The following is a 21,281-nucleotide window of genomic DNA, read 5'->3' as shown; positions in this document are numbered from 1 at the left end:
TAGCTAACAGGAGGTTAATATTAAGCTTCAAACCACACCCTTTCAAAACAAAACTGCAAATTTAAGATCTCTAACCTTTGCCAATCTATTTTAGGATACTGAAAACATTTTTCAGCCTGAACTAGAAGTTTCTCTTAGAACATAAGAACTGAGGGAAGGAACTTTATCCCTGGCTTATCAGTTACATACCTGAAGTGTTATTATAAGTCATCAGCTTTTTTATTGGCATACCTCTGAAGCTGGTCTACAGCTCAGTTAGCATGAGGCTTCAGACTTTTGTTTTCTGAGAGATGGGTGCTTTGCTATGTTGCTCAGGCTGGAGTCCAGTGGCTATTCACAGGTAAGATCACAGTGTACTGCAGCTTCGATCTCCTGAGTTCAAGTAATACTCCTGCTTTAGCCTCCCAAGTAGCTTTGATTACAGGCATGTGCCATCAAGCCCCAGTTTAGCCATTTTTTAAATCAGGATATTGTTGCCAGGAAACTGGACTTCAGCCTAATCCCAGTTGATCAACACGACATCAGAATTTCAGGACCTTACTTTAAGACTGATACTTCTTCCTTCTTTACAGGGTATCTCCTGCTGCTTGATTTCCTGAGATATCAGGCCATAATTAATATCTCAATGGTACAGGAACTGATACTTCTGCTGCAGTGAAGTAGTTCATTTATTTTGGCATGGTTTTCTTCTAAACTCTTATTTGTAAAAAGCACACCTCCAGTTGAGTTGGCTAGATCATTCCCTGTTTTTTCAATTAGCAGAGGAGAGGAGGAGCAAAGTCCAATATTCCTAGCTAGATAAGCTGATGGGAAGCAAGGTACCTAACCCAGGCCTCCTGATACAGGTATGCATGTTGACCTCAGTGACCACGTCTCCAGATCTCAGTCTCTTCCCCTGTAAAAGGAAAGGACTGCATATGGTGACCTCTAACATCTTTCCTTGGTCTAAAAGCTTGTGATTCTACAAGCACTAACCTCATCAGCAGTATCATCCTCAAATAAGTGTGGTCATATCTGTGGCTTAACTTCAAGGCAGTCATACACTAGAAGCGAAATTTCATTATTTATAAAAGCAAAAAAATAAAAAATCAGTGTCCAATTATAAGGAATGAATTAAGTTACAAAGAATTCTATTAAATAGGCGTTCACAGAAGAATATAATTCTTTGTAAATGTTTTAAATATTTGTGTTAGAAGAGCATTTAATAGGGTAAGAATATTATGATTATCGATCCTAATTCTTTTAGATATATACATCCAGAGGCTTAGAAAATAAAAACCTCCTGGAAGCATGTAAAACAAAATGACAGCTGTGGTCATCTGTGAATGCAGCTAAACTATACTTGGATTTTACTTTCTTCTTTTAGTTTTCTGCAAATGCATGGATTTCATTTATAATCAGAAAAAAAAAAGAAATCTATTTTAAAAGTGAGATCACTTAAATTTGAAACAGCAAGTCTCTACTCTGAGACTATTTTATTTCAAATAAAATCTTCAGAGGCAGGGTACAGTGGCTCACACCTATAGTCTCAACACTTTGGGAGGCAGAGATAGGCGGATCACTAGAGGCCATAAGTTCAAGACTAACCTTGGCAACATAGCCAAATTCTATCTTTAGAAAAAAAATTAAAAATTAGCCAGGCAGGGTGGTATATGCCTACAGTCCCAGCTACTTGGAGGCTGAGACAGAATGATCACTTGAACCCAGGAGATCAAGGTTGCAGTGAGCTATAATCACACCGCTGCACTCCAGGCTGGGCAACACAGCGAGACTAGTCTCTAAAAAAAAAATAAAATAAAATTTAAAAATCATCAGAGGATGATCCCCGATTTCAAAAGTGCAGGAAAGGAATCATATGATATCCCAGCAAATTTTTCACTGTGCATGTGGATGATAACCAATAACATGAATATAAAAGTAAAATCCTATCTTTGAAATTCAGTTACTAAGATACAATCACATGTGTCCCTACAACACACCCCAATGATTTCCGGATCTCATCTAAAAAGATCCAGTGTACCAGTCCTCTGAAAGGAAAATAGCTGCTTTAATATTCTAAGTTTAAAAGATAAGGATGTTTCTTTGTCTTTATTGAAATGAAAACTAATTCTATGAGAGGAAGGGAGAGGCACAAAACATTTGAAAATCTAATGAAAGCTATAATTTCCCTCAAAAGGCTCCCCGATTTTGTGGGCTGACTCTAATACAGAAAAATATTCTAAACATTTGAAAATTTATGTGAATTATAACTGTCTGTATTGGATTGTGATTCTTCCAGAATCAGACCCCAAGACAAGGATTTCAGTGCATGTAGTTTATCTGGGAGGTGGATATGGGAGATAGGCCACGGAAGTCCATATGGGCTGCACAAATAAAAATAAGTTACCACAGGGAACAAATGGGTCTTACTTCCACCAGGCACTTCAGCCAGTCTACAAAGAACATACCTCAAAGATATTCCAATTAAGGGGTGAAGATGCTGAGTTACTGACTGAGGGCTGCTCCTGGAGGGATAACCCGTGGCACTTCTGACTTGCCCCAACACAAGCATGTGGCAGAGAAGTCTTCTGGCTAAAAATTCTAGAGGCTTGCAGCAGAAAGCTATCAGATTATTACAGGTGCCACAGGATATGAACACAGCACAGACAGAATCTGCTGCCAGGTTGTTCCGATCTACTGAGAACAACAAGAAAGTAAAAATGCCCTTACTGAAATTAAAATGCAATCCACTGTATCTAAAATACTGGGCACCTACTCTATGCCAGGCACTGTGCCGGGTGCTGAGACAAATGAAAATGAAGTCAGTTAGATGACTTAAGTCCACAATATAGTGAGGAGACAGCACATAGACATGTTATCAAAAAATAATAAAACTCTAATAAGGATATTTACAAAGTGGCACCAGGGGTCCTTGGCATTTCAAATGGAAAGCTGAACTTCCTTAAGGCAGCAATAAAAGTATCTAATTTTTCTTCCAGTATGAAGAGCAGAGATCCTACCCTGATGACAACAAGAACAAAAATACCACACAATTGGCTAATTCATGATTTTCTTCAACCCATCAGAGTTGAAATCTCAGTATAACCAATGAACCTGAAATCTAGAGAAGGAAAGGCATCTCCAAGGTTGGACTTGCTTACCTGGGACAGATGATGCCAGACAATAGGAAGAACTGAGTTAAAAATTTTTAGCAAATTGGTAAATGTTGAATGTGGGCAGGCAAGAGTATATAGAACCCCACAGGGCATTAGTCAGGTGGTGAATTCATACCCCTTGAGGGCTCTTCTACAGGGACCTCCTTGGTGCTAATTAAAAAAAGATTGGCCAGAGTCCTGAGAAGGCCTCCCACTGAGTGCGGGCCTGGGGAGGGGAGCAGCGGCCAGTGTGGGAGAGGCAAGAAATCCTGCCTGGATCCTTCTCTCCCATCTCTACTACAGAACACTGCTAAGGAAAGGCAAAAAACACCAGTCTTGTTAGGGCACTGGTGAAAACCCATTGAGAATGGGAATTTCTGAGGGTATTGTTAAGCCATCCCAATTTAAAAACAGCATACTTGCTGTAAACACAGCTTCAAAGCCCTCCTTCAGCCCAGCCACCAACCTAAGTTCCTCCTCAACAAACACAATACACCCACCATGGGCAGAGGAATCTCTCAGAGCCTTGGAGGTAAAGGAGAGAGAATGATGGCCCAAGAAAAGGTTTTGGTTGAAAAAGTTTTAAGATAGAGAAGACTTAAGCATGGTAATGGATGGAGTGAAGAAAACCAAAGAATAGAATTAATAGAAATCAGGGAGTAAGGAGGATAGGTTGTAAAGCAGATAGCATGAATTTTCTTCCTGAATGTTTCATCAATGTAGATGCTTAGGCATGCAAGTTTAAATTTTGTTTAAAATGGGGGGAAAAACCCTACATGAATAGATTCCTGGATTAAATTTAGTATCAGATTTAATTTTTACAGTCAAGAACAATTAAATTGTCTGCTCGTATTTTCTGGATCATGAGATCTATTCACACTGAAATGTCTAACATTTTGCTCATTGTCAGAAAAAGCCTTCAAGTGCTGACATGAAGGATTGTGCTTTATTTCAAATTGTGCACATCACTGCAGTAACAGAGGCTCATCACACATGAGAGAAGACATACTGGAAGTAAGATTCATCTCTTCTTTTAGTTGATTTGACATAAGCAATAGCATCCAACTAAATATCAGTGAATGCCTGTTTTAATATTTCTCCAATCTTATTCATAGTTACAAAATCAGGACAATTTATTTCTTCTATTAAATGCCATTTATTGAACTAAGCATTATTTCAAAGGAGAAAGAACTAGTCATTGAAAAGTAATTCCTTTTTTAGATACCCCATTCAACTTAACAAAAGCATTTAAACACTTCTGATTATTGAAAAATTAAACATGCCTAAATTATTCAGTCTCATTCTACTCATAGCTAAAATTTAAATCTATCTTAGTGGTGTGTTGTCTCAAAGGTATAGAGTAAAAATGCATCCTTCTTCAGCAATTTATGTAAACAAAAAAGCTCTATTTAGGAAGCTTAGTACAAAACTGAAAATGAACCAATAGGAAGATGTTGATTAAATAATATATAATTAGTTAGATGAAAGAATGAGTTCAAGGAATCTATTGTACAACATGGTGAATATCGTTAATGACAATATATTTTTGAAATATGTATAGTGGATGTGAGGCGTTCTAACCACAAAAATGGTAACTATGTTAAGTAATGCATTTGTTAATAAGCTATCTTTAACATTTCACATGCATGTATACTTCAACATTGTGTTGTTTGCAATAAATACATAGTTTTATGTTTTAGTTTCAAAAAAATTAAAATCAAAATGAATTTTAAAAATAGAATTAAAAACTCTTCAGACTGACCATATCAATTTTTATGTCTTTTCAACCAAACTGAGTCAGATAGAGAAAAGGAAAAGACCTGCATACTCATTACAGCCTATACTTTTCCTATGAGGAGGGCCAGTCACCTAATTTTTTAAAAGCGGTGAAAGAAAGACTGCAGACTATAGCATAGATTTCTGTTTTATGTTAAATGTTACAAGCATGAAATGTTGTATAATACATTCATTTACAACAGAGTAAAGAGACAACCTACAGAATGAGAGAAAATATTTGCAAACTATTCATCTGACAAAGGTCTAATATCCAGTATCTATAAGGAACTGAAATTTACAGGAGAAAAACAACCCCATTAAAAAGTGAGCAAAGGACATGAGCAGACACTTTTCAAAAGAGGACATACATGTGGTCAACAAGTATATGAAAAAAAGCTCAATATCACTGATCATTAGAGAAATGCAAATCAAAACCACAATGAGATACCATCTCACACCAGTCAAAATGGCTGTTATTAAAAAGTTGATAAATAACAGATGGTGGTGAGGTTGCACAGGAAAGGGAACACTTAGGTGGGAACGTAAATTAGTTCAACTGTTGTGGAAAGCAGTATGGTGATTCCTCAGAGAGTTAAAAGCAGAACTACCATTTCACCCAGCAATCCCATTACTGGGTATATGCCCAGAGGAATGTAAATTATTCTATAAAGACACATGCACGCAAATGTTCACTGCAGCACTATTCACAGTAGCAAAGACATGGAATCAACCTAAATGCCCATCAATGATAGATTGGATAAAGAAAATGTGGTACATATACACCGTGGAATACTATGCAGCCATAAAAATACCAAGATCCGGCCTTTTGCAAAAACATGGTTGGAGCTGGAGGCTGTTACCTCAGCAAACTACCTCAGGAACAGAAACCAAATATCATATGTTTTCACTTAGAAGTGGGAGCTAAATGATGAGAACTCATGGACACAAAGAAGGAAACAACCCTTGGGTCTACTTGAGGGGAGAGGGTGGGAGGAGGGAGAGGGGCAGAAAAGGTAACTATGGGGTACTGGCCATATTCTGTGTGGTGAAATAATATGTACAGCATGCACCAGTGATATGAATTTACCTGTGTAACTTTCACATGTACCCCTGAACCTAAAAGTTTATATATGTATCCATTTAAAGCAACTCAGATTGCTTTAAATCTGATGTAGCTTATTTTTTTGCTTTGAAGCTAGTTTATGAAATTTTAAAATCAGGTAAAATTTGTGTGGCTTATACGGTCTGCATTAAAAAAAAAAACCTAGGAAAGGGGAGGACTCTGATTTTTTAGTGGGTATAAATCAAGGTGATACTAAATGAATTATATTTATTATGTGGATTACATAATAAAATGTCTGTGTTTACGGGGTAGTTTTTTCTTTTATTTCCCAAAGCAAAACTACAAATCAAAGATGACCAGAACAATTGTTTTCCTTCTTTCATCCCCAGAATCATGAACAAGTTTTAACAGAAGCTACTCAAGGACAGGTATTCTGCCTTTTACACTTTAGCTGCCCCTAAAGGTCTGAGCACAGACATAGGAGAGCTCCAGAAGCACAAGACATGGCCGACTTGAAGCTGCGGCATAGGTGAAAACAATCATATCTTTCTGTAATCAGTAATGACATTCTGGGATCCCTGGGGCTCACTTGCTGTTATGATACCACTTCTAAGATACTATAATACCAAAGCTATTAGAAACAAAGGATCTAGGCCATGTTGATTTCTGAAGCCCTGCCCACTTCTAGCACTTGGCCTCAGAAATCAGTGTTATTGATGAAACTTCACAGAATTGCACTGAAAGTGTCAAAATTAAGCCCAATAAAATTTAAAAAAGAAACCCATGAGATTTTAAGTGAAGGCAAGAATAATTTCACAAGTGCTTGTGCATAAAATGTTTTCCATAATTCATTAATCAGATATTTACTGCTTGTTTTCCATTTGCAGTGGGTTTTCACCAGTGCCCTAAGGAGGACTGGGGTGTTTTGCCTTTCCTCAGCAGTGTAAGGCTGTTCTGTAGTAGAGATGGGAAAAAAGGATCCAGGCAGGATTTCTTGCCTCTCCCACACTGGCCGCTGCTCCCCTCCCCAGGCCCGCACTCAGTGGGAGGCCTTCTCAGGACTCTGGCCAATCTTTTTTTAATTAGCACCAAGGAGGTCCCTGTAGAAGAGCCCTCAAGGGGTATGAATTCACCACCTGACTAATGCCCTGTGGGGTTCTATATACTCTTGCCTGCCCACATTCAACATTTACCAATTTGCTAAAAATTTTTAACTCAGTTCTTCCTATTGTCTGGCATCATCTGTCCCAGGTAAGCAAGTCCAACCTTGGAGATGCCTTTCCTTCTCTAGATTTCAGGTTCATTGGTTATACTGAGATTTCAACTCTGATGGGTTGAAGAAAATCATGAATTAGCCAATTGTGTGGTATTTTTGTTCTTGTTGTCATCAGGGTAGGATCTCTGCTCTTCATACTGGAAGAAAAATTAGATACTTTTATTGCTGCCTTAAGGAAGTTCAGCTTTCCATTTGAAATGCCAAGGACCCCTGGTGCCACTTTGTAAATATCCTTATTAGAGTTTTATTATTTTTTGATAACATGTCTATGTGCTGTCTCCTCACTATATTGTGGACTTAAGAAAAGTTAGATACTATTACAGTATCTATATGAACTAGGTCTTGAAGGATTATGTAAATGTGAACACAGAGTGGAGGGAGACAAAGAACAATGCGTAGAGACTAGTTTTGTTGATGCATAGGGTTCAGAAAGGAGAGTAATTACGGTTCGACTGTAAGGGTCTTATATGGTAGGTGGCTAGGGAATCTGATCCTGCAGGGTAAACAATGGGGAGCCACTGACAGAGAAGGGGATAACTACGGTTGTAAACAAAGTATTTAATTATTCATTCACTCAAAGCATCTGTTCCATACTCTATGTTAGGAATACTGCTACATGACAGAATTATAATGATGGCTGTGACACAGTTCTAAGTTGCTGAGAGCTCACAACATAGCCAGGAAACAGACACAGAAACGACTCAGAATGTGACAAGTGTTCAAAGCAGAGTTATGTGCAAAGTGATGACAAGCACAGGTGGGAAGGTTGAAATCTGGGGTGGGGCAGAGTAAAGGGCCAGGAAAGGCTTCAATAAAGAGGGGTCATTGAGTTAGACCCTGAAGAAGAAAAACAAGGGCTCACCAGGCAGAGAAGGACATAATAGATAATTACAGAAAAGCCTTCAGGAAATATACAACCTACTGGGAGGATCATATTTCTGTGAAAGTAAATAGGGCTGAGGTTATATCATTCAAATATAGAAAAAGGATCAAATTCTTAAAAGGCCCATATTAAAAAAGAATGTTATTGTATAGCTATATTTTAGAATTGATTGCACAGTCAACACTTACCTTCTCAGGTAGGATTTGGGAAGAATGAAGTATTGATAATAAAAATATCAGAATGAACATAATACTGAACAAAGTATAAAGCTCATTAAGTAATCTGATAGTATTTTAAACTGTGAAAATAAACGGATTTGACATTTAAGGTAGAAAAGGCATTAATAAAAACTAATCAAAGTATCAATTATGAATAGTTAGCCAGATGCAATTTCAACGTATTTCCCTGGCAGAGGTATATACAACAGTCAAACAAAAAGCAGGGATGGGGAGGGGGGATGAGAAAATCACTTTAGAAAATGTCTTTTCTAGCCAGGTGTGGTGGCTCACGCCTGTAATCCCAGCACTTTGGGAGACCGAGACGGACAGATCACCTGAGGTCAGGAGTTTGAGACCAGCCTGGCCAATATGGTGAAACCCCATCTCTACTAAAAATACAAAAATTCGCCGGGCATGGTGGTGTGCGCCTGTAATCCCAGCTCCTGGGAAGACTAAGACAGGAGACTAGCTTGAACTCAAGAGGCAGAGGTTGCAGTGAGCCAAGATCATATCACTGCACTCCAGCCTCGGAGACAAAGCAAGATTCCATCTCAAAAATAAAAATAAAAAAGAAAGAAAACAAAACAAAATGTCTTTTCTGGCTAGGCATGGTGGCTCATGCCTATAATCTCAGCACTTTGGGAAGCTGAGGTGGGAGGACTGCTTGTGACCAGGGCTTTAAGACCAGTCTGGGCAACATGGCCAGACCTCCTCCTTTCTATGAGAAACAAAAACAAAATATGAATCAGGCATGGGAGCATGTGCCTGTAGTCCCAGGTACTCAGGAGGCTGAGGTGAGTAGATCCCTTGAACCCAGGAATTTGAGGCTGCAGTGCGTTATAATAGTGCCACCACTGCACTCCAGCCTGGCTGACAGAGTGAGACAGTCTCAAAAAAAAAAAAAAGGAAGAAGAAAAGAAAATGACTTAAATTTCTTTGCTTCTAGGAATGAAGGAATCCTCACCTTTTAAAGTATCAGGTATGCTTTTGGCTTCAACCTAATGACTGGATTAATTCCAATCACACAGGACGATACTGTCTTCATTTTACATCCTCACCTTACCTGTTAGCATGGTGCACTAGCAACTTTTTTTTTGCAAGAATATTACCTATAATCATATGTAGGTGAAATTCTGAAAGGGCCAACATTCATGATTACATTTTAAAATATTGTTATAGGAAATTAAATGTGGCTATCTAAAACAAAATAAAATATAACAAAATCAAACAAATTTTGAAGCCAAGCTACAAAGCAACTTCATAAATTCAACTTAAAATCAATGGGTTTTTGCTAAAAAATAAGGTAAACTTATGGGAAATACTATTTGTAAAACAGTAACAAAAGACAAAAGACTTGATTTTATAGACAAGTTTTTGTAATTTACCAAAGCTATAAATCTAACATAAAATTCTTTATTTTAATTCACCAACACATAGATAAAGATGGCTGGACTACTGAGGTCTCATAATTCAGGGCATAATTTAGAAAGAAAGCTTTAAAAATTATGATTCAATGCAGCAATGGTATTCCTGGGTATTTCCTCCAGAGAAAAGCATACTTATGCTAACCTGTACACACATATTCATAGCAACTGTATTTGTAATAGCTATAAGTTACGAACAACAGGTGAATGATTAAGCTAACTATGGTACATCCATATTATGGAATATTACTCGGTTATAAAACAGAACCGACTATTGATACATGCAGAAACCTGGAATATTGTCCAAAGAATTATGCAAAATGGGAAAAATATGCAAAATTACATACTTTAAAATCTATTTATATAATAATTATTTTTTTGGAGACAGAGTTTCACTCTATTGCCCAGGCTGGAGTGCAGTGGCACTATCATAGCTCATTGCAGCCTCAACCTCCTAGGCTCAAGCACTCCTTCTACCTCAGCTTCCCAAGTATCTGAGACTACAGACACATGTCACCACATGCAGCTAATTTTTTAAATGTTTTAAGAGACAGACTCTGGCTACATTGACCAGGCTGGTCTTGAACTCTTGGCCTCAAGCAATCCTTATCTCTCAGCCTCTCACAGTGCTCAGATTATAGAAGCAACCTACCGTGCCTGCCTTTTTTTTTTTTTTTTTTTTGGCAACAGGGTCTCACTCTCTACTCTGTCCTAAGGTGGAGTGCAGTGGTGAGATCATGGCTCACTGCAGTCTTGCCCTCCCAGGCTCAAGCCATCCTCCCACTCCAGCCTCCTGAGTAGCTACGGACTACAGGTGTATGCCACTAGCATTTAATCTGACAAAACCATAGATGTGATGAACAATGAATGGTTGCCAGAGATTTAGGAGGGGATGAGGGTAGGAGAGATAAGTTTCCTGGTGATGGAAGTGTTCTGTATCTTGATTATATCAATGTTAATATCCTCGTTGTGACAGTGTATTATAGTTCTGCAAGATGTTACCTTTGGGGAAAATGACCTAAAGGGTAAACAGGATCTTTCTGTAAATTTTATCACAGTGATTATGTGAGATTGGGAAAGGGACAACCATAATGTGTAACAATATTTCTATCTACTATATTAAGGCCAAACAAAGGTTTACTATACCAACTAGATCAAAACAAGCTATGAAATTTCCTGTTTCATTACTCTTAATTTATATAATTTTATTATACCAATAACATCCTTAGCATTTCTGTCATATTTCCCCTTTGAAAAACTTCATGTGCTTTAAATTACATCTACTTTTGTCTTCAACTCTTCAGCTGAGTATTTAAAGATATTACTAATTCACAAAATCTATGGATATAGAAAGTTTGCTCAATATCACACTTTCAAAGCTTAGCTTAGTCTTGGTGCTTGATGGCTGCCTGTTAACAGTGTGATAAAGAGCATTATGAAAACTTATCTCACTATGATTATAATCCAGACAATTAAGGTTAAAATAAATATGAACCAATCTGTTTAAAATCTAATTAATTAATTTTTTTTTTTTTTTTTTGAAATAAGAGTTTCCTTCTGTCACCCAGGCTGGAGTGCAGTGGTGCAATCTCTGCCCATTGCAACCTTTGCCTCCCGGGTTCAAGAGATTCTCCTGCCTCAGCTTCCTAAGTAGCTGGGACTACAGGGTCCCACCACCATACCTGGCTAATTTTTTTTTTTTTTTGTATTTTTAGTAGAGGCAGGCTTTCACCATTGTTGTTCAGGCTGGTCTCAAACTCCTAACCTCAAGTGATCCACCCACCTCAGCCTCCCAAAGTGCTGGAATTACAGGCATGAGCCACAGCACCCAGCCATTAACTTCCTTACTAAGGAATTTGATATAATGAATTATTTATGTAGCAAGTTGTATCAGAAAAGCATTTTTTTAGGCTAAATAGGAGGTTTTTCCATTGAAACATGCAGGATTACAGGGTATCAGGGTCTCAGACCAGTTTACAAAAGGACAGAGGATAGGTATTAGGCAGAGACAAGATTATCCGAGAGTAGTAGATGAAGGTGTTCAAAACTAGAATTCGAACTCATTCATTCACTTAACGTATACAGAACCACTAGAGGTCAAGATTAAGTCATGTAGAAAGATAAAGTCCCTGCTGTTGAGTAGCTTAGAGCAGGACTATTTTCCCACAGAACTGATATACTCTAGTTACGCTACTAAGATGGGAGATTTATAGATTAATGTTAGTTTTAAACAATATTTTGGAAGACTGATACTTGCCAATATACTATCTGAATATTTCAGACTGACACTTATTTTTCATCTGTTGACAGTCTGAATTAGACCTTTAACATCTGAGTTGTTTATCACAGGTCTCAGACTAATAGTCTTAATAATTTTTGTGAAATCCAGCTTATTTTCTGATTCCTTATTCAGTGCCTTTTTTAAACAGACTTACAAATTGACAGTAAGTGAAAAATTCCCATCAGTGCATCATTCTGAGATTCAAGGTAAGATTCAATGAAACCATTTATTCCAGCACATGTCACAAGAGATTTTAAAACATTCTGTTTATTCACAACAATGAGAGGGAATATTTTAAGGGAAACAATACATTTGGGCTCATAAAGGCACACAAATTCACAAATTACATAGAAAATAAAAGAAAAACACAAAATACAATAAACCAAAATTCTGTTGTATGAAAAATAAAAATACTAAAACGGCCGGTCTTAAGGCATAAATTATGCTTTCTCATAAATAATGTACTTTGATTATGATTAATTACTTCATATTGGGTATATGGTAAAGCGTTTCAAGAGATATACCCAAAACCATCAAGTTCATGATTAAAACTTGTTTTGAAATCACTATTTGTCTTTAGGGCAGACTTTTCCCAAAAAAAGCTAATGAGAGTGGTTTATGCTTATCTCTAGAATCAGGTAATTTATCAGGCAATACACAACTAAGCAAGTAGAAGTATGAGCTAAAACCTAGTTATTTCAAAGTTCATCTTTAATATTTATGAAACAATTTTACATGTTTATTTATATACCAACATTTCTAGGACAATCTTCTCTACCTCATGTTCTTATCTTTCTCAACCAGATTGTAAAATGTATCATGGATTCCTTAAAGACCGAGACTCCCATTACTGAATCTAACACAGACACTAAGTATCCCTGGGGGAAGTCATCTTTTTGGCCATGAGGCCTATCAGAGTCTGATATGGAGCAAGGGACTAAAAAATGCTGGTTAAAATGAAGCATTTCAAATAAGTAGTATCTTTTAAAATAAGTATCCACAATACCTCACACATAGTAGGACTCCAACAAATATCTAAAGCACTAATTGTCTACAGCCCCCTCACTTGCACCCCTAGTGGTATACAGGAATAAAGTGACCTTTAACTAGATCAATCAGTTCCTGTTTCCCATCCATCCCAGGATACAGGTGTCAGAACATATGATCCGCTTTACTGCAAAGTGGTAAATAATCGTTTCCATTTTACATGAGTATTTACAATTCTCATGAAGGTATGGAAACAGCAGCCTGCTCTTCAAGGGTTTACTCTAATCATGACATTGACAATCCATTTAATATTGCATATAATATTAGTATAATTAATGCTTTCCTTTGCAAATAATGTCCTATTGCATTAGCAAAGGGAAAGAGCTATCCTCAATATTTTTAAACAATTGTTTTAAGGATGTATACATACTAGAGTTCTACAGGGACTTTTTTTCCTCTCCACAAAGGAGAATAGGGTCTAGGAGAAACTTTCATCACTTAGTTTTTAAATTACTTTTTATAGAAGAGCACAAATCCAAATAAAAAATTACCCTCATGAAATCTGCCACAATTTCTGTACACTGGTAGATTGTCTACATGTAAAAATTAAGAGTTGAATGAAAAGTACCTATATTTTATGAGATATGGATTAGCAAGTTCCTTATGAACCTGAAGTATTCATACAAAATGTTTTCAGAGGAGCAACTCTGAGTCACTTAACTTTTCTGTGGACAAATCAAACCATTTGAGCAAATGAGAAGTGGATCTTTCTCACTGTAACAAGACTAGTCCCTTCTAGTCACCATCCTAAATCCCCTTTCTTATTTCTATCCAACTTCTGGAAAATATAGTCTCAATTAGAGGTGATACCTCCAATGTGCACAGGGGACTGGTTGTAGACAAATGTGTCCCAGAAGGCAGGGCTGTGACAAACTGCAGGATGTGCAGCGCCATACGGGCTCACTGCTCAGCTCCTGCCCCGAGGAACCCCAAGGATCCTCACTCCTGGAGCACTTCACACTGCTATTGCATAAGACATGGTGGCCACTGACTCCGCCAGGAAGGGGTCACCGGTTTGTCTGGCTGCAACACTTACATTTTCAGGAGCTGAAAATTTTAAGTATACAACTTCAATTTTCTCTCCTTATCCCAAAGGGTAAATTGTCATCAATCCTTGAGAAGTCAGCACATTCTTACTGAGGAAAATATGTAACAGCTTGATGTTCTAAGAGTTGCAAAATTTAAGTACTAAAAGGACTCTAGAAGCACCTAGGCCAACTCCCTCATTTTATATACAAGAAAACTAAAGCCCACAGGAGTTAAATGACTTGCTCATGGGACACACACCTGCATAGTGGCAAAGCCAGGACTAGAACTAGAGGCTCCTGATACCTACTAAACCACTGTCCGTTGATTGTATCATGCATCTTTCAAATCTTCTTCCTCTTTTCTAACCTTTCTTGATTTGGCAGTCTCCTGCTGATTTCAAATATTCATTCTTTTTTCAAGTGTCATCACTTTAAGACAGAAAAGGCAGCTTAAAGAGTTAATTTACAAGCAGCATTTGGGCAAATGGTGTTAAATGATGAACACTTTCTAACGCTTTATTCATGTACTGACTAGCAAAGACATTTAAAAAAATGACTACTACCTGGTATTACAAATGCTTTAATTGTATGCATTCTCCTATACTTGTTGGTTAGTGGTGGTTAATGCCTAAGTATTGCCTACCACAAGAAGCTACAACTTCCCTACTTAAAAATGCCCTTAATTACTGTGCTGGATTCTCTTTCTTACAGACAATGTCCTGCAAACTGTCAAGCTCTTAATGGTTTCCCTTCAGCAGTTTATTTCTTGCCTGAAACATCCTGTTGAAATCCATAATCATTTTGACAAAGCCCACACAGAAAGCAAGCCAATAATTTGCCGGGCATTTGGTCAATGCTGCAGAAACCATCGTAAAGCACCACAACGTAAAAATAATGATTTAAATGTATTAGGAGCTGGCTCTGAGCCAGGTCCTGTTGTAAGCACTTAACACGTATTAATTCATTTAATCTCCACAACCACCATATGAAGTAGGTACTTTTATCACTCCATTCTACAGATGAGCAAAACGAGGACTGTAGAGATTATACAATCTGTCAGGTTACACAGCTAGTAAGTTGCAGTGCCAGAATCGGACCGACAGTAAGGCTGTTAACCATGACACCTCACTACCTTAATGACACTTCATGAGCCTTACTGAGTGTGAAGGTGAAATCCCACGCACTTTTCCCTAGGCTCACGAAGTGTCATTAAGGTAAATCCATATGTAATCTTGGACTGGGGTAGAGGCAGACTGCAAGCCTTTGAAAACATGTGCTTTATCCCTTCCCTCCCCTCACTTCCTAAAATGATAATGTTTTAAAACAAAACAAAACAATTAACAATGAATGTGAAGAACGTTCAAAATTCTCAAAAGAGAAATTCAACTTCCTTGTTGCTAGTATTTGAGTTACAAGGGGGAACAGGGCTGATTATGTTTATTCATGCTTGCAAAAGTTTTTTTGTTTCTGTTTTCTAAAGAAAATTTTAAAAACCACTGTTAACTTCAGGAATCTTGAGCTAAAATGTAACTTAGATCAATATAATCCAAACTCTGTATTTTTAAAAGGAGGAAGCTATCATCCAAATGTTAAATGGTTTGTCAAAGTAATAAGGTTTAGTGCCAGGTCTCCTAACTCCTGATTTGGGATGCTTTTTACCTCCCTCACGCTTGCAATTTAACACATGGCTTGCAATGGACAAAAAATTTCAGATACCACTTAGCCAGTGTTTGAAAAGTCTATTTGTAAACCGATTGTGGGTTTCTATGAAAAACTGCATTCCAGGTTTCAGGCCAGGCCCCCAAAGCCTGCATAGTACACTGATAGCCTCATTTCAAATACACATTTTCCCTAACTTTCATATATAATATGATTTTTGTGTCAAACCCCATACCTGTTTTAAATTGAACCTGGAATACTGGACACCAATGTCTACAATTTATGTACATGGCCGAAGTCCACAAGGAGCTTCTTCTGCCTCTCCAAGCAGACAAATATGGTGGTAGCCTAATGTGTGTGTCTTGTGAGGGGCTGGGGGGGTAGTGTAGAGGCACAGATGAAGGAAGAGTGGTACTAACACCACTGAATAGTTGCAACTCACCAGATTTTATATTTAATAGAGAGGAAACTATAGAAGTCAAACATGCCTCAGATGTCAAAGAAAGGTGTTTCCTCTGGCCCCCTCCCTCCCTACCCTACATTTGAGTTCTGGATTTTGTGAGGACTGTATCATTCCATATCTAGCTACCTGGACTGGCACCCACCCAATCACCAGGCATTATTCCGTTCATGACAAATGCTTTGCAATCACATGACTTACAGTAACTCAGACACTTCCATATTTTAATTTATATATTTAGTAGTAATAAAATCTCACAATCCAATCCCTAAAATTTTATCAGCCGCAATGAATCATATATGAGTCATAATAAACTATAATGTTATCAAGACTATGAATAATAAAATAATCAGTGATTTAGCCAATATTTATTGGTATATAAAATAAAAGTAAATCTAAATTATGAAAAGGAAAAACAACAGGTCAACCATAAAAAAAAAAAAAGTCTGTAACAGTCCCAAGTTTAATTGAAGAGCACCATCATGTAACATCCCAGTTTAGTAATGGTAACATAGCCCACCCTAAATTAAGATAATTTCACTGAATTATTAAAGTGACAATGTAAGAAATATTTGAATGTTGTGCAACTTCTGAACTGAAACCAGCAAGTACATGAATTACCATTCTTTGCAACTTAGGGCCCCATTACCTTACCCTGAAATAACCCTGTTATTTCTTACCCCTGAGCATCAAACTGACCTGCTGACTGCTATCAACACTTCCATAGATGTAAGAATGAAACCTTACATCTATGTATTTTAAAAGTTTTCCTTCTTTTCTCTATTTGCAGCTGTCTGTAGTATTATCTGGCAGTGAAATAGTTACTTAATTCTCCAAACATACCTAGTCCACTGGTACTACGTTTCAGTCTTCCCCCTTCAGTGCAGGAAGGGCACTACAGAATCATTTAACACATAGAAGGAGTAATTATCTCCCTGTACACTGGAAGATGTGAAGGCAAGCTTCTCAAACTGACATACAATTCCATAGGTATTTATGCCCTAAGATAACCCTACAGTAACCTCTATTTTATCTTCCATTTAAGAATGAAAATAGGATGTCCATTTTAGTTCATTTTAGAATTAAGCAAGGTAGGGAATTACTGCTCGACTGAAATAGAAAAAAATTTAAAAAAAAATTAGATTACAAACCTTTCTCAAAATACCTTAATATTTCAAAAGAGTCAGGTAAGAGGCTAGACTTACCTGATGGTTGGCATCGGCCAGGGTATGAATACTATTTAAATTCATCCCTGGGTAAAAGCACGGAAATTACTCAAAATTTCAAAAACATTAGGTCAAAAATTGCCAATAATTGAATTTTTAAAAATTAAGTGAATGTCAAATTTTTACGTTAAATTTGCTTTGCCTATTTACAAGAAAATGAAGAAAACTGCAATTCTGATTTAACATAAACCTAATCCAAATACTCAAGGTCATACAAGTGCTAAGGTTTTTATTAAACTGAATTTGGTAATAGTTTCCTTAAATTAATATTATGTCAGAACTAGTCACAAAATTAGATTTGATTTTTTTTAGCTTATAGATGCATTATTGCTGCAATAACGTATATAATTTTATTTTCTAGTTGAATACTAGCTACCTCTAGTTTCTTCTTCCCTTGTTTTCCATCAATGCTCTCCGCTCCCTTATCTCCCTCCAAAAACAATACAAGCAAAAATTAAAATAACTGGAAAATTAGCTTCCCCAAATTAGACTCTTTGGTATAATATATAAGACACCAGATGCAGCACCCTCTCCTTACATAATAGTAGGGGGTTGGGAGGGAATGCACTTTGGTCAAAATACGATTTCGGTTATTTTCAATTGTGAAGGATCACCCCTTGAAAAACTTCCTCTCTTCATATACCTATAACAAATAGAAAGCATTTCTAACTGAAATGCTTACCTTTACCTGAAGCAGGCAAAACTATTTGCACAGCCAATCGTGTGTGTGTGTGTGTGTGTGTGTGTGTGTGTGATCTATACATCTGAACAGGGTTTTCAGTTTCTAATGAGGCAGAGAAACTGATTTTGCTTATACTTCCTAATCTTGACATCAAGTCAAATAAGCACAGTAAGCATGGGTTAAACTGTGCTGTAATATGATATTGTTACATAATAAAAGTTTCCTGTTGGCATTTACAAACACCTCCCAATATCCTCCACAAGTTAGTGGACACAAATTAAACCTCTAAATTAGAGGATTCACTGATTATGCACATAGTTGAAAAACAACCTAGGAACCAAAAGACAAACCTTTCAGAGTGCAAAGTTGTTTTTTTTCTATTCTTTCCTTTCTGTTGAGTCCTTAACTAAAGGCTCCTATTTAATACTTTTCAATGTCCTTGATCTAGACAAAGTAGGTGTTGGAAGACAGCTGATTGGTCATACAACTGACTTATTATTTTACCGAAACTGCTACAAAATAACAAGGTGCAAAGAGATTTATCATAAATGCAACCTCCAAAGCAAATTGTGTCAAATAAAAACTCACATAGGGTGCTTTTCAACATCCAGAAACACTTATTTCAGACATTAGTTGTTCTCATTCTCATGTTGCCATTTTCCATAACTGTTTCACAGGCTTCAAAACGAAGGTACACCTACAGCAATATACTGCATTCAAGAAGAGAAGCACTCTTCTAATTTCTCTTTTAAAATAAAAAGAATCTAAGCTCAATTCTAGCGAACCATTTTCTGTCAAAATTTTGCTTTCCTGTATCGAGAAAAACAAAATTTGACCAAAATGCATACTAACCATCATCGATTTTACACGTAAATAATCACCATTCTATAAAAGTTGTAGGGCAGCATTTTTTTTTAGTCAAACTCAGTAACAATGAGAAAGAACTAAGACCTCCACTCATAAATTACATCTTGAAATATACATGATTGTGGTGTCCCCGTGTTACTTTCAATGGTAACTGACACGCCCCGAATTTAACTGTACCAGACAGTTCTATCTGTCCCATCGCTGACCAAACACTGCTTCTCTGTTTCTATTCATTATGTATTATACGAGGTCTAAACACAGCTCAGTACGACGAGGAAAAAAAATTACACTTCTTAGGACACCGAAGTGATGCATTCAAGATCTTTCTTGCAGTACATGCCCATCCATGAGCACAGTCACTTTCTGGTATAGCTAAAATATGCTGGCTGCAAGCTCATTACTCTTAAGAACCTTCAGGCCCCCTGTTCCTGCTGGTTTTCAGAAAACCCTAGTAAAAACCAGGCACTATCTAAACCTTGCACACCAAACTTGCAAACAGCCTGTTCAATGATCAATAACCTTGGCTACACAGTCATAGGCCCCAAATTCACTGTCCTGAAGACCAATGCAGCAAAAACCCAAACGAAAGGCTAGCTGGAGCCCAAAAGAACTACCGCGCTTCCCCTCCACCACCCTCTGCCGCAAGGAAGGAAGCAATGGGAGAAGAGTGCAATGAGGCTCACCAGCTCCGAAGATGCTCCGGTGACCTCTGGCTGTGCGGCGAGAGCTGGGGAGAAAAGGCGCTAGTGTAGCCGCGGAGGGCCGTGTGGACTCTGCCCCTGGTGCATTCCTTGCATTCCTGCACAATCTGTCGCCAGCCCAGGAGCCGGCAGCGCGCGTCCCCCGCTGTACACACACACCTGACTACTGCTGCGCCCCGAGCGGCCACGGCCGCCGCGGCGCCTCCACTGCCCGCGCTCGCGGTTTGTCGCACTCAGCCAACACGCAGCCAAATCCCGGCCCCGCCGCTCGCTCTCCGGGTAGCGGTCCAGGCGAGAGGGCCGGCAGCCTCGGTGGCGGGCGGGGATACCAGATCCGCCAGGGGGGGTGCCGCGGCTCCGCTTCAACTCCTGGCAGGGAGAGGAGAAAGCGGCGGCGCAGGAGGGCAGCGGCGAGGCTCGGGGCTGGGGAGCCGGGAGGGGTGGAGCGTGAAGATCGGCGGCCAGCAGAGAGGGACGCACTGGGCAGAGGGGGTGGGCAGGACCGGCAAGGAGTGCAGGACTTCGAGGGCAAACGCAAGAGCGCGCGGGCAGCAGGGGCGTGGAAAGGCGGGGAGGGGGCCAAGGTGCAGGATCTGGGGCTGGAAGGACGGACCGCTGGTCTCGAGGGCTGGGGAGGGAGAGCGCCCCGGTGTGTCGGGGGCGCGGGGTGGCGCGCCGGGCGGGCGGCAGCCGCCGCGAGGGCGTCCAACAGGGCTCCGCGCGGCGCTCAAGTTCGGGGCTGGGGGCCCCGGATCCGTAGAGCCCAGCGTGGGGAGGGGTCGTGCGCGGCGGGTACGGGAGACCGCGGAGAGGACTCGCCGGGAAAAGCAAATGGAGGGTGAAACTTGTGCGCCTGCCGGGGGGAGGGGAGCAGAGGCGTGTGCGGGCAGGAACACGAGGCGGGGCAGGAAAGCCGCCGCGGCGCTGGGGACTGGGCAGCGGGAGGGAGGCGCCGGGCCCCCGGCGCGCAGGTCCCGGCCCCGGCGCATGTTCCGGGCGAGGGCCGAGGGTCTCATCGGCAGGGGTCTCCGCGCCCTCCCGCGAGCCCACACACTTACTTTCCAGCTTAGGCAGCGGCCGTCGTCGCTCCAGGGATCACGGACATCGGCGCCGAGGGGTCGCCGCTGAGGCACCCGAAAAAATTAAAAAAGTGCCGCGGCCGCGCGGCTGCCCGCCCCTCCCTCCCCCACCCGCCCCCTCCCCCGGAGCGGCTATCCCACCACCCCCGGCGGCGGCGGTGGCCAACTTGCCCCTCTACCCTTTGCCCATGGTGCCGCCTCCGCGGCCGGCGTCGACGCGGACTCAGCCCCGGAGCCCCCTCTACTGCCTAGAGGCCGCCGCCGCCGCCCGCCCCGCCGCCAGCCCGCCCGGCCAGCCCCGGGCTCCCGGGAACGTCAGCACGCCGCCGTCCCCGGGCCTGCTCCCGCCACTCCATTGGCCGGAAGGAGAGGGCTGGTCCTCCCCATTGGCCCGGCCCTCATATTGAACGGGCCAATAGGAGCTGCGGTTTCAGGTCGCCATAGAGACCGATGCTGTTCAGCGCGAGAGGGCCTGAA

At 39.9% G+C, this 21,281-nt stretch overlaps 1 protein-coding gene across 13 annotated transcripts in view; it reads right to left on the bottom strand.

The window, feature by feature from the left end:
• The window catches only part of PKP4 (plakophilin 4), a 227,964-nt gene extending 206,914 nt beyond the window's left edge, over positions 1-21,050 (bottom strand). For 7 of the 13 annotated variants that reach the window (XM_032286454.1, XM_032286463.1, XM_032286466.1 and 4 more), the window contains exon 1: positions 20,784-21,050. The gene's annotated coding sequence lies outside the window, so the exon portion shown is untranslated. Of the gene's footprint in view, positions 1-19,707; positions 20,124-20,783 lie in introns of those variants that run through there. The other 6 variants (XM_032286455.1, XM_032286458.1, XM_032286460.1 and 3 more) reach the window with 4 other exon arrangements.
• Positions 21,051-21,281: the final 231 nt, after the last annotated feature.

This window comes from Sapajus apella, unplaced genomic scaffold (assembly GCF_009761245.1).
Source record: "Sapajus apella isolate SASKATOON/1434 unplaced genomic scaffold, GSC_monkey_1.0 scaffold18, whole genome shotgun sequence".
Taxonomy (NCBI): Eukaryota; Metazoa; Chordata; class Mammalia; order Primates; family Cebidae; genus Sapajus; species Sapajus apella.
Note: the sequence above shows the minus strand (reverse complement) of the source record. Positions and strands in the feature narration are given on the sequence as shown.